We start from the raw sequence: 15,106 nt of genomic DNA on the forward strand, positions 1-15,106 counted from the left end.
AAGCAACCAAGGTCCCCATCAACAGATGAATGGATAAATAAATTATGGTATATTCACACAATGGAATACTACGCATTGATAAAGAACAGTGATGAATCTGTGAAACATTTCATAACATGGAGGGACCTGGAAGGCATTATGCTGAGTGAAATTCGTCAGTTGCAAAAAGACAAACATTGTATAAGACCACTATTATAAGAACTTTAGAAATAGTTTAAACTGAGAAGAAAACATTCTTTCGTGGTTACGAGAGGGGGGAGGGAGGAAGGGGGGAGGGGGCATTCACTAATTCGATAGTAAATAAGAACTACTTTACATGAAGGGAAAGACAGCACACAATACAGGGGAGGTCAGCACAATTGGACTAAATCAAAAGCAGTTTCCTGAATAAACTGAATGCTTCGAAGGTCATTGTAGCAGGGGCAGGGGTCTGGGGACCATAGTTTCAACCAAAAGCAAAGAAGGTTCCTGAATAAACTGAATGCTTCGAAGGGCAGCATAGCAGGGGCAGGGGTTTGGGGACCATGGTTTCAGGGGACATCTAAGTCAATTGGCATAATAAAATCTATTAACAAAACATTCTGTGTCCCACTTTGAAGAGTGGCATCTGGGGTCTTAAACGTTAGCAAGCAGCCATCTAAGATGCATCAATTGGTCTCAACCCACCTGGATCAAAGGAGAATGAAGAACACCAAGGACACAAGGTGATTACGAGCCCAAGAGACAGAAAGGGCCACATGAACCAGCAACTACATCATCCTGAGACCCCCAGAACTAGATGGTGCCCGGCTACAACCAATGACGGCCCTGACAGGGAACACAACAGAGAACCCCTGAGGGAGCAGGAGAGCAGTGGGATGCAGACCCCAAATTCTCATAAGACCAGACTTAATAGTCTGACTGAGACTGGAAGGACCCTGGTGGTCATGGCCCCCAGACCTTCTGTTGGCCCAAGACAGGAACCATTCCCGAAGCCAACTCTTCAGACATGGACTGGACTGGACAATGGGTTGGACAGGGATGCTGGTGAGGAGTGAGCTTCCTGGATCAGGTGGACACTTGAGACTATGTTGGCATCTCCTGCCTGGAGGGGAAATGAGAGGGTGGAGGGGGTTAGAAGCTGGCGAAATGGACACGAAAAGAGAGTGGAGGGAGAGAGCAGGCTATCTCATTAGGGGGAGAGTAACTGGGAGTGTATAGCAAGGTATATATGGGTTTTTGCGTGAGAGGCTGACTTGATTTGTAAACTTTCACTTAAAGCACAATAAAAATTATAATAAAAAAAGAAAAAATCTGGATGTTTTGTTACTCTTGAAAAATATGAAAAACTGACAACACAGGACCACCATTATCATGGCAATGAAAGGCTGAAGTTTGAGAGGTCATGTGCTTTTCAGTTTGTCATAGGCCCTACCCTTCTCTATTGTCCCCCTCATAGTCAGGAGTTTGAGACTCACTCAAATCTGTTTGTTGGTACACGTGAGCCGTTGTTTTTCTTTTGGGAGAGAAACATTTCTGAACTTCATGTGCATCACTCAGGGTCACAGCAGGAAGTGGACAGCACAATCAAGCTGGGTCATTGAGGACTGCTTAATAATGAGATTTAATAATGAGACAAAGTTTAAGAAAAGCAACAAGGGATGATACAGCACCCAGGAGCTAGTAACAGTAGGGAGCTTTTACCACCCTTGATCTGAAGGGATGCAGGGAGGGGGCCTGGAGAGACAGGACTACTGACAGAGCTGAAGCTGGGTCAAGGGGTGCAGCTAGGCATGGTGAGCCCAGAGGGAACCCAGAAAATAATCTCCAAATGCACTCTCCTCTTCCCTCCCATCTATTTTGGTGCTCCCCATATGCCACACCAAGAGGAAGCCAGAAGGCAAGGCAGTCCATGTAATTCAGCCTCCCAGGGCACACAGCAGGATCAGGGTCAGGGAGAGAGAGAGAGCAAAGAGAGGATGTCTGGAGACAAATGAAAGAGAGCCAGCATACTGTATGTCCACCAAAAGTGGCAGGTAAAAAAAATAAAAACCACAGAGAGAGCCAAATGTTTAAGAAAAAATAATAGTGTTTCTTTGAGTCAAAGTAGAGAGTACATATCCTTAAGTGTTTAATGTGCCTGGTCCACTTCTCTCATTCACATCACCTTCCCGGTCTCTGTAGGCATCTGACTTTGTGACAGAGACTCTGTAACAAGGGGAAAGTTATCCCCTTCCCCCCTGCCTGCTCCCATCCCACCACACCTTCTTTTGGTTTTACTTCCATTTGGGGAAGGAGATTCCCATCCTTTCCCCAAAGAGGAAACAGCACTAGAGTATCTTTCCCGTCTTCCTCTTTGCTTTCCTTATCTGCATGGTGAGGTGTGGGACAGGTCACAGCTCAGACACTGCCCTCTTCCTGGACCTCCTGGACAGTTCATTCCTTGTTTCTGCTCCTGGTGCCATGCAATAGTTCAACAAGACAGTGCATTGCTGTTGGTAGAGAAGTCCTCCTGTGGACCAACAGCTCCCCCACAGCTGGGAGAGAAATCCCATTCAGGGAAGGAGGAATGGGAAACCCTTTTTTGGCCTCAGGTTCAAGCTGCATTCTCCAATTCATATTTGCCATTAATAAAGCTGAAGTTATTGTCCCCATTGGATCTCAGTTCCTTTTGCCCTATGGTGAACATTTGGTATACTTTTCGACTGTCTAGCGTTGAACCCCATTGTCTGTTTGAGGAAGTCCCCACTTTATGAGCCTTGGAGGGAAGCAGAGCCCATCTCCCACTGTAGAAGCCAGAAACACCAGTTAGTCACTTTCCCAGCCTCTCTTGCAGCTAGAGAGCAGACATGTGATCAGGCTCAGCCAACCAGAGGACTGTGAGTTGGAAGCTAGTGACTCAGGGAGACAATGGTAGCAGTTGCAGCAAAATCTGCCTGCAAGATAGCAGGACAGTAGCAATGCAAACTAGGGTGTCCAGTCTTAGCAGTGGCAGCAGTGGCAGTGTGGTGGCAGCAGTGTTCTGGCCACCCCAGCTCTGTGGCCTGTGGTGGGTGTAATTCAGCTGCATAGTCACCGAGCCTGATTTTCCAGACTATGTCAGCTACCCAATATCCTTTTAGTAAATTCCTTTTCTGCTTAAATCAGCCAGGGTTCACTTATATTCTGGGAAACTTGGAACTCTTGCTGCTATACTTGCACACATACTCCAAAAGCCAAAATCTGGGAGGAAAGGGGGTGGGGGAGTGAGTGGCACTCCCAATTACTCCTCCCAGCAATATCTTGATTGTAAAAAGCAAAACAAAACAAAGCCTCAAACTGATGAACAACAAAGGGCAGGTGTTGCTTCACATGAATCAGGTGAGGCTAGATCCAGACTCTCATCAAGTAGCTAATTTTTCTCTGGTTCTCTTATTAGTCTTTCTTGCTGTCAGCTTCATTTTCAGTTCCCTCATACAGACCCGTATAACTGCAGGCCCTCCTCTTACAGCAATAAAATAGCTACGATAGTTCCTGACCTCGCATCCTCATACACCATCCAACTAAAGAGGGTTTCTTCCAGTAGCTTCCCCACAAGTCCTGGGATGTCCAAATTGGGTCATATGGCCATTGCTGAGCACACCACTGGGGCAGGAAAATGGGATAAGCTGATTGGAGCTGAATCCTCTTAAACCACACAGCAAGAATGAAGCGGGTGATAAAGTCCCCAAAGAAAATCAGCTTACTCTTGGTGGAAGAGGGGAAAATGGATGCTGGGAACCTTTGGAGGACTCAGAATATCTGAGTTCCAGCCTCAGCTCTGCTCCCGCCTCGTGGCGTGGCCCTAGACCAGTTCCTTCTGCTCTTCATGCCTCAATGCCCTGGTCTGTACCATGATGTTTTTTGATTTTTGGGAGGAAAGGGCCTGTGGGTCTCTGATGCGGTGAGTTAGTGGCTATGAACTTAGAGCAGATCATTCTGTGAAGAGGAAAGATCAGTCCAGCCAGAGTTCCCACCCTCCCTGCGTCTAACCAGCTGCACGACCCTGGGCAAGTCACTTCACTTCTCTGAGCCCAGCAGCACAGGTGGGGAGCACACTCTCTAAAAGTGGTTTCTCTTCCAACAGTTTCTATCAACCACTTGCTGACACGGCGATCATTTAATAGCATGACGAAAAGATCTTAGGAGGTCTGGGGGAGGGCTGGGGTTGGTCCATCTGTTCAACAGGCTCTTGAAACATCAGTGGTCAGACCTTGAGCCACATAAGGAGTAGGAACAGCATGCCCCTACCAACCAGTGGCAGTGTCCTTTCCTCAGCCCTACATGGCCACACCTCCAGGCCCTGCCTCGGCACCTAGCGGTGAAAGTTTTCATGGTCTTTCTTCCCTAAGTGATGAAATCTGCCTTATGCTTCTGCTGGAGCCCCAGATTCCACATCTGTAAAATGGAAATAACAGCACCGATGCAAGGAGTTGTTGGAAGTAGTAAATAGAATACATGTAAAGCACTTTCAACAGCACCTTGTCCAGAGTAAATATTCAAAGAATGTGAAAGCTATTGCTATTGATGAGGCTCACACCCTATAAGACACTATGTTTATCTGAGAATAGGGGCACCTCAGGTTCCTAAATGCCTTCCCACCCCCATTCCCCACCAGTCTTTCCCTATTCACACTGACACTCCACCAGTTGATGTACCACCATTTCTCCTGACCTGGGTGGATGGACCAAATTCTTCATTGATCTCTCTGCACCCAAGCTCACTCCCCTCCATTCCAAGATCAACATGGCAGCCACAAAACACTGCTCTAGCTGGGAAACTGGGCAATTTAATAAGACAGAGGCAAAATCAAAGAGGCGTATGCCTGGACCAGTCATCCACCCTAAATCCAGAAGCCACTCTGACCAAATATCTGCAGCTGCACAAATTTAAGTTAGTACGAATTGGTGTTGTTAGGTGTCATCAAGTCAGTTCCAACTCATACTGACCCTATGCACAACAAAACGCAACATTGTCCGATCCCGTGCTATCTTCATAATCAGTGTTATGCTTGAGCCAGTTGTTATAGACACGGTGTTAATCCACCGCGTCAAGGGTCTTCCTCTCTTTTACTGATCCTCTACTTTACCAAGCATGACGTCATTCTCCAGGGCCTGGTCCCTCCTGATAACCTGTCCAAAGTACATGAGACAAAGTCTCACCATCTGTCTTAGGCTGGGTTCTCTAGAGAAGCAAAGCCAGTAAAGCATATATATATATATATATATATATATACATATATATATAAAGAGAGAGATTTACATCAAAGAAATGGCTCATGCATTTGTAGGCACTGGAGCGTACCAAGTTCGTAGGTCAGGATAGAGGCTTCTCCTGATGCATGTAGCCACAGGGACTGGCGAACCTAGGATTGGCAGGTCGTAGAGGAGGGCTCTTGTTCACAGGCTGTAAAGATCGATGAACCCCAAAGATCAACAGGCAAGACTGCAAGTAAACTGCTAGCTCAAGTCCCAAGAACCAGTGATCAGATTAACAGGAGCCAGCTGCAGGATCCAGAATAAGCGAAAGCCCACAAGCCTTGCCAGAATATCCACTTATACTCACTGCAGGCCACACCCCCAAGGAAACCCCCTTTCAACTGATTGGCTACTCAAAGCAGATCCCTTATGGAGGTAGTCACATAATACCAAATCTCATCATGGAAGTGATCACACCACCAGACAACTATCAAATCACTGAGAATCATGGCCCAGCCAAGTTGACACACAACCTTAATAAATTATGCCACCCTTGCTTCTAAGAAGCATTCTGGATATACTCCTGCCAAGACAGACTTGTTCGTTCTTCTGGTAGTCCATGGTATGGACAATATTCTTCACCAACACCATAATTCAAAGGCATCAATTCTTCTTTGGTCCTCCTTATTCATTGTCCCGTTTTCACATGAATATGAGGCAACTGAAAATAACACAGCTTTGTTCAGGTGCACCTTAGTCCCCAAAGTGACATCTTTACTTTTTAACACTTTAGAGGATCTTTTGCAGTAGATGTGCCCAATACAACAGTTGTTTGATTTCTTGACTTGTGGTTTCCATGGCTGTTGACTGTAGATACAAGTAAAATGAAATCCTTGACAATTTCAGTCTTTTCTCTGTTTACCATGATGTTGGTCATTGGTCCAGTTGTGAGGATTTTTCTTTTCTTTATGTAGGGGTGTAATCCATACTGAAGGCTGTAATCTTTGATCTTCATCAGTAAGTGCTTCCTCTTCCCTTTCAGTGAGCAAGTTTCTGCCATCTGTATATCAAAGGTTGTTAACAAGTCTTCCTCCAATCCTGATGCCACGTTCCTCTTCATATAATCAAGCTTCTTAGATTGTTTGCTCAGCATACACAATGAATAAGTATGGTGGAAGGATACAACCCTGACAGACACCTTTCTTGATTTTAAACCATGCAGTATCCCCTTGTTCTGTTCTAAGTATCTGCCTCTTGGTCTATGCACAGGTTCTGCATGAGCACATTTAAGTGTTCCTGAATTCCCACTCTTCACAATGTTATCCATTAATTTGTTATGACACACATAGTCGAATGCCTTTGCATAGTCAATAAAACACAGGTAAACGTCTTTCTGGTACTCTCTGCTTTCAGCCAAGATCCATCTGACATCTGCAATGATATTCCTCACTCTGTGTCCTCTTCTGAATCTGCCTTGAATTTCTGGCAGTTCCCTGTTGATGTACTGCTGCAATTGCTTTTGAGTGATCTTCAGCAAAAATTTACTTGCATGTGATATTAATAATATTGTTTGATAATTTCTGCATTCTGTTGGATCACCTTTCTTTGGAATGGGCACAAATACGGATCTCTTCCAGTCAAGTGGCCAGTTACCTGTCTTCCAAATTTCTTGGCACACACTAGTGAGTACGTCCAGTGCTGCATCCATTTGATGAAACATCTCAACTAGTATTCTGTCAATTCCACGGCAGCCTTGTTTTTGGCTAATGCCTTCAGTGTAGCTTGGACTTCTTCCTTCAATACCATTGGCTCTTGATCATATGCTACCTCCTGAAATGGTTGAATGCCAACCAGCTCTTGTTGGTACAATGACTCTGTAGATCCCTTCCATCTTTTTTTGATGCTTTCTGCATCATTCAATATTTTGCCCACAGAATCCTTCGGTATTGCAACTTGAGATTTGAATTTTTTCTTCAGGTCTTTCAGCTTGAGAAAGTCGAGCATGTTCTTCTCTTTTGGTTTTCTAATTCCAGGTCTTTGCACATTTCATTATAATACTTTACTTTGTGTTCTCAAGCCTCCCTTTGAAATCTTCTGTTAAGCTCTTTTACTTCATTTCTTCCATTTGCTTTAGCTGCTCTACATTCAAGAACAAGTTAAGTGTCTCTTCTGACATCCATTTTGGTCTTTTCTTTCTTTCTGTATTTTTAATGACCTTTTGCTTTCTTCATGTATGATGTCCTTGATGACATCCTACAACTTGTCTGGTCTTAGATCATTAGTGTTTAATGCATCAAATCTATTCCTGAGATAGTCTCTAAATTCAGGTGGGATACACTCAAGGTCACACTTTGGCTTTCAGTTGACCTGTTTTAATTTTCTTCAGCTTCAAGTTTAACTTGCAAATGAGTAACTGATGGTCTGTTCTGCAGTTGGTCCCTGGCCTTGTTCTGACTGATGATATTGAGCTTCTACATTGTTTCGTTCCTCATATGTAATCAATTTGATTCCTGTGTATTCCATCTGGCAAGGTCCACATGTATAGTCACTGCTTATGTTGTTGAAAAAAGGTATTTGCAATGAGGACGTCATTTGTCTTACAAAATTTTATCATGCAATCTCCAGCATCATTTCTATCACCAAGGCCATATTTTCCAACTACTGATCCTTCTTTGTTTCCAGATTTTGTATTCCAATCACCGGTAATTATCAATGCATCTTGAATGCATGTTTGATCAATTCCAAACAGAAGTTGGTAAAAATCTTCAATTTCTTCATCTTTGGCATTAGTGGTTGGTGCATATTTGAATTATAGTCGTATTAACCGGTCTTCCTTGTAGGAGTACAGATATTATCCTATCACTGACAGCACTGTACTTCTTGAGATGCTCTTTTAGACGACGAATGTGACCCCGTTCCTCTTCAATTTGTCCTTCCTGGCACAGCAGACCATGACTGTCTGATTCAAAATGGCCAAGAGCGGTCCATTTCAGCTCACTATGATTTTGCTCCTCTAAAATAAGGGGCTTTAAAGAGGTCCAGTGAAACCCTGGTGGCACAATGGTTAAACACTGGGCTGCTAATAGAAAGGTCAGCAGTTGAAATCCACCAGCAGCTCAGCGGCAGGAAGACGTGGCAGTCTGCCTCCGTAAAAATTTATACCCTTGGAAAGGGGAGGTTCTACTTTGTCCTATAGGACCACTATGAGTCGTAATGGACTCAAAAGCAATGGATTTACTTTGGTTTGGAAACAGGCCCAAAGGAGTTCCCGGGTGGCCCAAACCGTTAAGCACTAGACCACTAGCAGAGGTTGGAAAGAGGCCTGGGAAGACCCGCCTGACGACGTGCCTGATCTGCCTCCAAAAGGTCACAGCCTTGAAAACCCTATGGAGCGGTTCTACTCTGCACACTTGGGATAGCCATGAGTTAGAATCGACTCCACAGCAACTAACAACAGAACAGGTCCAAGTATAAAAGGCTCGAGTCCCATCCTGGAGGACCTCTCTTCTACACTAATGTGCGTGTGTTTGGGGTGGGGGAGAATTAGTGGAAGCAGGGGAACTGGAGTGTAGAGGAGGCGCTCCTGTCCCATCATCTACCACACGCGGAAGCCCAGCACAACGCCAGCCACACAGAGAATACTAATTTTTTCACTGAATATTTATTGAGCACCCACTGTGTGCTAAACAGCGGGGTGGACCCTGTGAATGATTTTACACAATCTCTGCTAGGTAAGCTGAGACATGTTGAGGTTTAGAAAGAGTTTAAAGGCTCAGTATTGGTGACCGAACGCCCACCATCAAACCCAGAGCTCCTTAACCAGATTGATCGCCCAAAGCCGTACTGCGCAGGCGCCAGCTATCTCTTGTGGCTCTCCCGACGCTCCGCCCCGAACGTGAGTCCCGCATGCGCACATCGCTTTCCTCGCTGACGCACCCCCGGAAGCACAGTTTCGGGGGCGGGACCGAGAAGCATTTCCGGGGGCGGGAGGCACAGGCTGAGGCGGTCGCAACGGCGACGGATTGAACCGACTTGTAGCCGGCGATTGAGAGGTCCTCGCAGTTGGGCGATGTGAGTGTGGAACCCTTGGCAGGTACGGCGGGATCGGAACAACGGGCAGCGAGGGAGGACGGAAGGAAGCCAGGGTGGTTTAAGGATTTCTCTGCAGGCCCCGGCGTGCGCGCGCAGCTGGCCCGCCGGGCCCATTCTGCTGACGGGGATGCAGAAGCCACGCGCGGAAGGTTGGAGTCCGAGCACCCCGGGTCCGAATGCCGCGGTCTCCAGCCGGTCCGGCGCGCCAGTCGTGACACCGAGGCCTTTGGGACAGCGTCTCGCCCAAGGTCACCCCCCAGCGGTGGAGCTTGGCCGGCCTGAGCTCTTAGAAATCTCGTCCCCGTCCGTCCGTCTGCCTTACGGGGTGCTGGGTGAGCGCAGTCTGGTGGTCTCGGGTCCGAGCCACCGGCGCACGAGGCCTTGTGAGGCAAGGCCGGGAGAAGGGCTGAGCCCGGACTTCGATCTGTCTCTCCTTCCCTCTGGGTTTCACTTCTGTCACTCTTCCTGTAACCTGTTGTCACCTGCCATTTCTGTCTTTGTACTTGGACCATGTCAGCATTGTATTTCCACTTTGTCTCTCTCGAACCCATCTCTGTATCTGGACCCTGTCTTTATCTCTGTCTCCACCTTGCTTCTGTGTCTGTCGAGCCTGTCGCCGCCTCTCAGTCTTTACTCTGATTCGTGGCCTGCCTTAGTACGTGTCTTTGGCCGTCTGTTTCTCTCTTTCTCCCAGTGCCTATATCTTTCTTGTCGCTCTCCTAAATGGGTGGATATGGGTGGGGTGGAGCAGGTCTGCCCAAACCTCTGAGCCATGGAAGGTGACTCATGACCCCAGTAAAGTTCCCGGCACTGGTGACTTTGTCAGACTGGCCTCAACTCTGACAGGTGTCAGACGTAACTAATTGTCCAAAGTAACTAAGTGTCATGGTTCAGGGGGGCCTGGCTAGCCAACAAGAGACCATCTCAGGGTCATAGTAGCTAATGATTCCTTGCCTTTTCTTGCCCATGGTTTTTCAGGTCTGCACAACCCCCTCTACCCACCCACCCTCCACATCACTTTGCCCCATCCCCTTATCCCAGGATGATCTGCAGAGCTCTCAGGAGTCTGCTTTTTGAGTTACAGCTGCTTACATAGGCCTGACTACAGGCTAAAAAGGGTTCTGGCTGAGATCCTCTGCTCTAGGGGCTCCTGGAACAGCAGCAGGATTTCTGGGAGAACTGCATGCTTAGTTCAGAGATTGTGTCAGTATGTACAATTAAGTTGTGAGAAACCTAATAATTAGGGGGTTCATTCTTTGCTTTACAAAAGTACTCACTGGAGACTCCTGAAACTAACAAGCTCTTTTTCTACATGTGATTTTTAAAAATTCATTATGTAGCTTTTAGAAACATTTGATTGAAGCTATATTTATTTACTGAGGCCTGCTCTCTGCATAGCAGTGTGTACTGCCAAGGAGAGACCATGGAAGGTCCTTAGAGAAAGAGAGAGTTTAGTTAAAGCAAAAATAGATTCTTGCCCTGACTCTCCTCCCTCCATCTTCCTTGGATTCTGTACAAAAATCTGCTGCAAATAGGAACCTTGAGGAAGATTTTACAGAAATCTTTTCAGAAAAAAAATCTATCAAAAGAAAGCTCTTAGGGTTGGAAAAATAGCCCTTTTATTATCATAACGCACAATTATGTATTTTTCTCCTGTGTTCTGTCATTGGGAAGTTTTTATGTTCTCTTATGTAAGCTGTTAGTTTATCCTTAAGGTAGTTTGTCAAGCTTTCTTATTAGATGTAGCAACTGAATTACTACCATATTTTATTGAATCCTAGTGCCATTGATTATTTTATGAATGACCAAGGAAGAAAACACTGCCAGTTAAATAAACTATGACATAATGCTTTCTTATTACTTAGACTTTGTATTTTATTCTTACTGAAAGCACTTTTAGACTTACTTAGACTTTTTAAAAATAATATTCTAATGCATATATGTGGGACAAAGAACTTGGTTTTATGCCTTGACTCTGGTTTCTGAAAATAGGCTGACTAATTAAGGTGCTCTTTGTCTTTATAAAACATCGAGGCTAAACTTGTTGTTGATTTTGACTCGTAGCAACATCATGCAACATAGTAGAACTGCCTCATAGGGTTTCCTTGGCTGTAATCTTTACAGAAGCAGATCGCCACATCTTTTCCTGCAGAGCGGCTGGGTAGGTTTGAACTGCCAACTTTTCTGGTAGCAGCAGAGCTCTTAACTGTTTGCACCACAGGCGCTCCTTAGGTGAAACAAAAAAAATCCACTGCTGTTGAGTTGATTCCAACTCATAACAACCCTATAGGACAGAGTAGAACGGCCCTATAGGGTTTCCAAGGAGTGCCTGGTGAATTCGAACTGCTAACTTTTTGGTTAGCAGCCGAACTCTTAACTACTACGCCACCAAACTTAAGCAAGTGTAAATAAGTAGGGTTTACGCAGACCCCGCCCTGGCAACAGGCCTCAGAAAGGCAAGGGGGATATGATGCAGTCATACTTATTTATTGATTAGATCTATCATAACTGTGCCTTAAGGCTCAAGTCATGCATATTCATTGAGGTCCTAACGACCAGGGGACCTTGGACCTCGGGGCGCTCTCTTTGGGACCTCCTGGTTCCAAGAGAGCATCCACGCACAGGAGAGGAAGTGGCACGTTTCTGGGGACCAGTGGAGGCCCTGTGCCGGGAACTCTCCCAGACCTTGCCTATGTATTTCTACGCTTGTATACTTTCTCGTTATAATAAACGGGTAACTGTAAGTATAGGTAACAGTATCCATTAATTCTCTGAGCCGTTGTAGATAATTAATGAACACTCAAGGGCAGTGAGTCAGCAGGGGCTGCCAGTACAGCATGTATTTGTGTAGACCCAGCTCTGGCTGGCTGGGTGATAGGGAAAAGCCGCCCAGGCAATCGATGAAGGGTAGAGTCCTTCTAGCTTGTGACCCAGTCCCAAAGAGAGAGAGGGAGGCTAGCTGGTGTGGAGTGCAGGGAGCTCTGCAGACTCTTGATGCTTCTTGTTCCCTGATGACCTGGCCTCAGGTGGCCAGGGATGTTTTGACCCAGCTTAGAATAGCCGGGGGTGAGGTCTGATCTAACCCTGGGTGGTTAGGGTCAGAGAGAGGAATTGCCACTGAAGCAGCTGGTGACAAGGAGTGGAAATGTGGGAAGGTGAAGCCTGAATCCATTTCCAGCTAGGAATTGGAGTCATGCTGATTCTTGCCACATACAGTTAGTAATAAAGGTGGGGTTTGCCCACCTTACCCCTTTTGTGGCGTCATGATATATAAAAAGGAAAAAAGTGAAATAAATTGGTTAAAGTGTTCGTTAAACTTCTCAACATTCCAAGTCAAATTCTTCTGAATACTTTTCAGTTTAAAGTCATGTTTTTATGTCCACGTTTTTTTCCATACTGTGTCATCTTTTGTGCATCAAAAACATTGATTAGGCTCTCAGGAGTACTCTATCATGGTCTCAGGCAGTGACAACTATATTAAAACTACCATCTGGCCATCACATCTTGATTTCAGAAATTGTGAAATGTGAAACAGCGTACATCTTAGACTCAATGGAATATGGCCTGTATCATTTTCATGAACTTTTCGTTTTCATCTTATTTATATTTGCAGTTAGAATTGGAAGAGATTTTTCTCTTACTTGTCACATATTGGGGGAAAAACTTCTTTCTTTGATGTGTTGTTAATAATGTTCACAAAATAAGGGCTGTTTCTGCCTTCTGCTTTCTTGATTTGAGTTTCTGATCTTGAATGGTAATAACTGTGAGGGTGCAGATAAAAACATTTCCACTTTTGTAATGTAATAGGAGGATGATTGGTACGTGAAGGTTAGTGCCTAGAATGATACTTTCTCCTTTGAGTTCTAAAGAGTTTACCACAATGGAACTTTTGCAGTGAAAGTTGAAGTAAAACATTGAACTCTGGCTTAAAATTGAAGGAAGTTGTGAATCAAACTTCATAAAGTCGGTAACTTGTCTTTTAAAAATCCTGAAATAAGTTTTACCAAGCTCTTTGACTAAAGTGTTCCGTTAGGAGACAATAGAAGGGTATTGATCGACAGTCGTCAGGAGACCAAAAACACTTTTCCAGAGGACCTTTTACTTCTGCAAAATTACAAAGGCATTTGTCAATGTTGGTTTCTTAGTTTTGACAAATGTACCACGGTAATATACATGGTAATAATGGCACTAAGGGAAACTGGATGAGAGGCATACAGGAACTGTCTGCATTATCTTTGCAACTTTTCTGTAAATCCAAAATTATCCCAAAATAAATAGTTTATTTTAAAAAATACAAAGGCAAAGATAAGGTACAGAATGGAAGTTAATATTACCAAAAATACCAGTCTTAGTTTTCTTTCTGCCACTCACACATGTATCATTTTTATTCGTGAGGCACATGCACACAGTGAATGATACCAGCATCTCTTATGTTTTCAACATGATTTTTTCTTTCAGAAGTCAATGTGATTTCAATTTGAAGCAAAACTGAAAAATGCATCTCTCTTCATTCATTCATACTGCTTTTTGATGATCATGGCATAAGGAACTTTAACCCAGGAATACAGCTTTACATTAGGTAAGCTAAAGTTGCTAATTATGCAATTTTTTCAATTATCTACTACAGTGGTTTCTTTTTCAGCAAAAATAATAATGTAGTTTGTCAGGCTTTTAATTGGTTTAGACAAGAGTGTTCTCTCATTTCTTCCCTTCTGAAGGGAAATATTGCACATTTTAAGGCCAATCACTGCTGTACTTTGTACTAATAGAACATTTGATTTCAGAGAATCTTCTCTCTGAAGTGAGTTTTTTAACTTGGAAATATTAGACCTAAAATTAGACCTCTGTTTGAAATGCTGACCTGCTACTTCTGAGATGTGTGACCTTGGCCAGGTCTTTTAACCTCTCTGAGCTTTAGTTTACCCATCTTTAAATTGACATGGTAATACAGAAATGTTGCAAGACCCAAGTTTACGTAGTGTACCTTGTGAACTAAAAAACATTTGACTAATATAAAGACTTTTGGTAGGCATGGGATGTTGCTATTTTTGTACCAGGTACATTTGTACCAGTCTTTAAGTTTACTAAGGCAACATTTACTGTGTTTAAGTATGCTTTCTACAGTAAGCATGTAAATTACCATATGCTCAGATTAAGGAAATCCCTAGAAGACTACAAGAAAAGTACTGTTGAATCTGCTTCCTTATTATATTGCTGTCCTCTGTTTTTAGAATATTTAAACTTGATATACAGTTCATTCCACACCTTTTTTTTTTTTTACTATTAAACTCATCAAAGATGGAAGGTCATCTAGTTAGGTGATTCTTCGATGTGTTGGCCTCAATCCTCTGCTTAAAATAAAACTAAAAAACTATTTTTGTACCACCAATGTTCATTGCAGTAGCATTCAAAATAGTCAAAAAGTAGAAGCAACCCAAGTGACCATCAGCAGATGAATGGTTAAACAGAATGTGGCCCATAGATACAATAGAATTTTTTTTGTGTGTGTGCTTTAGATGAAAATTTACAGCTCAAGTTAATTTCTCATTCAAAAATTTATACATACACAAAAAAATTTACACACATACTGTTTTGTGACATTGGTTGCGATCCCCACAATGTGACAGCACACTCCCCCTTTCCACTCAGGAATGAATTTCTAGCATGTATTATGACATGGATGAGACTTGAAAACATGCTAAGTGAAAAAGCCAGACACAAAAATATTGTATGATCCCGTTTCTGTGGAATCTCTAGAATAGACAAATGCATAAACTAAAACCAACCAAACCCATTGCCGCCAAGTTGATTGTGACTTA

General features: G+C 43.9%; 1 protein-coding gene across 2 annotated transcripts in view; it reads left to right on the forward strand.

The window, feature by feature from the left end:
- Positions 1–9,169: 9,169 nt before the first annotated feature.
- The window catches only part of ZBTB43 (zinc finger and BTB domain containing 43), a 30,591-nt gene continuing 24,654 nt past the window's right edge, over positions 9,170–15,106 (forward strand). The window contains exons 1-2 of one of the 2 annotated variants that reach the window (XM_049896196.1): positions 9,170–9,288; positions 13,746–13,866. The gene's annotated coding sequence lies outside the window, so the exon portion shown is untranslated. The remainder of the gene's footprint in view (positions 9,289–13,745; positions 13,867–15,106) is intronic. The other variant, XM_049896197.1, reaches the window with a different exon arrangement.

This window comes from Elephas maximus, chromosome 9 (genome assembly GCF_024166365.1).
Source record: "Elephas maximus indicus isolate mEleMax1 chromosome 9, mEleMax1 primary haplotype, whole genome shotgun sequence".
Classification (NCBI taxonomy): domain Eukaryota; kingdom Metazoa; phylum Chordata; class Mammalia; order Proboscidea; family Elephantidae; genus Elephas; species Elephas maximus.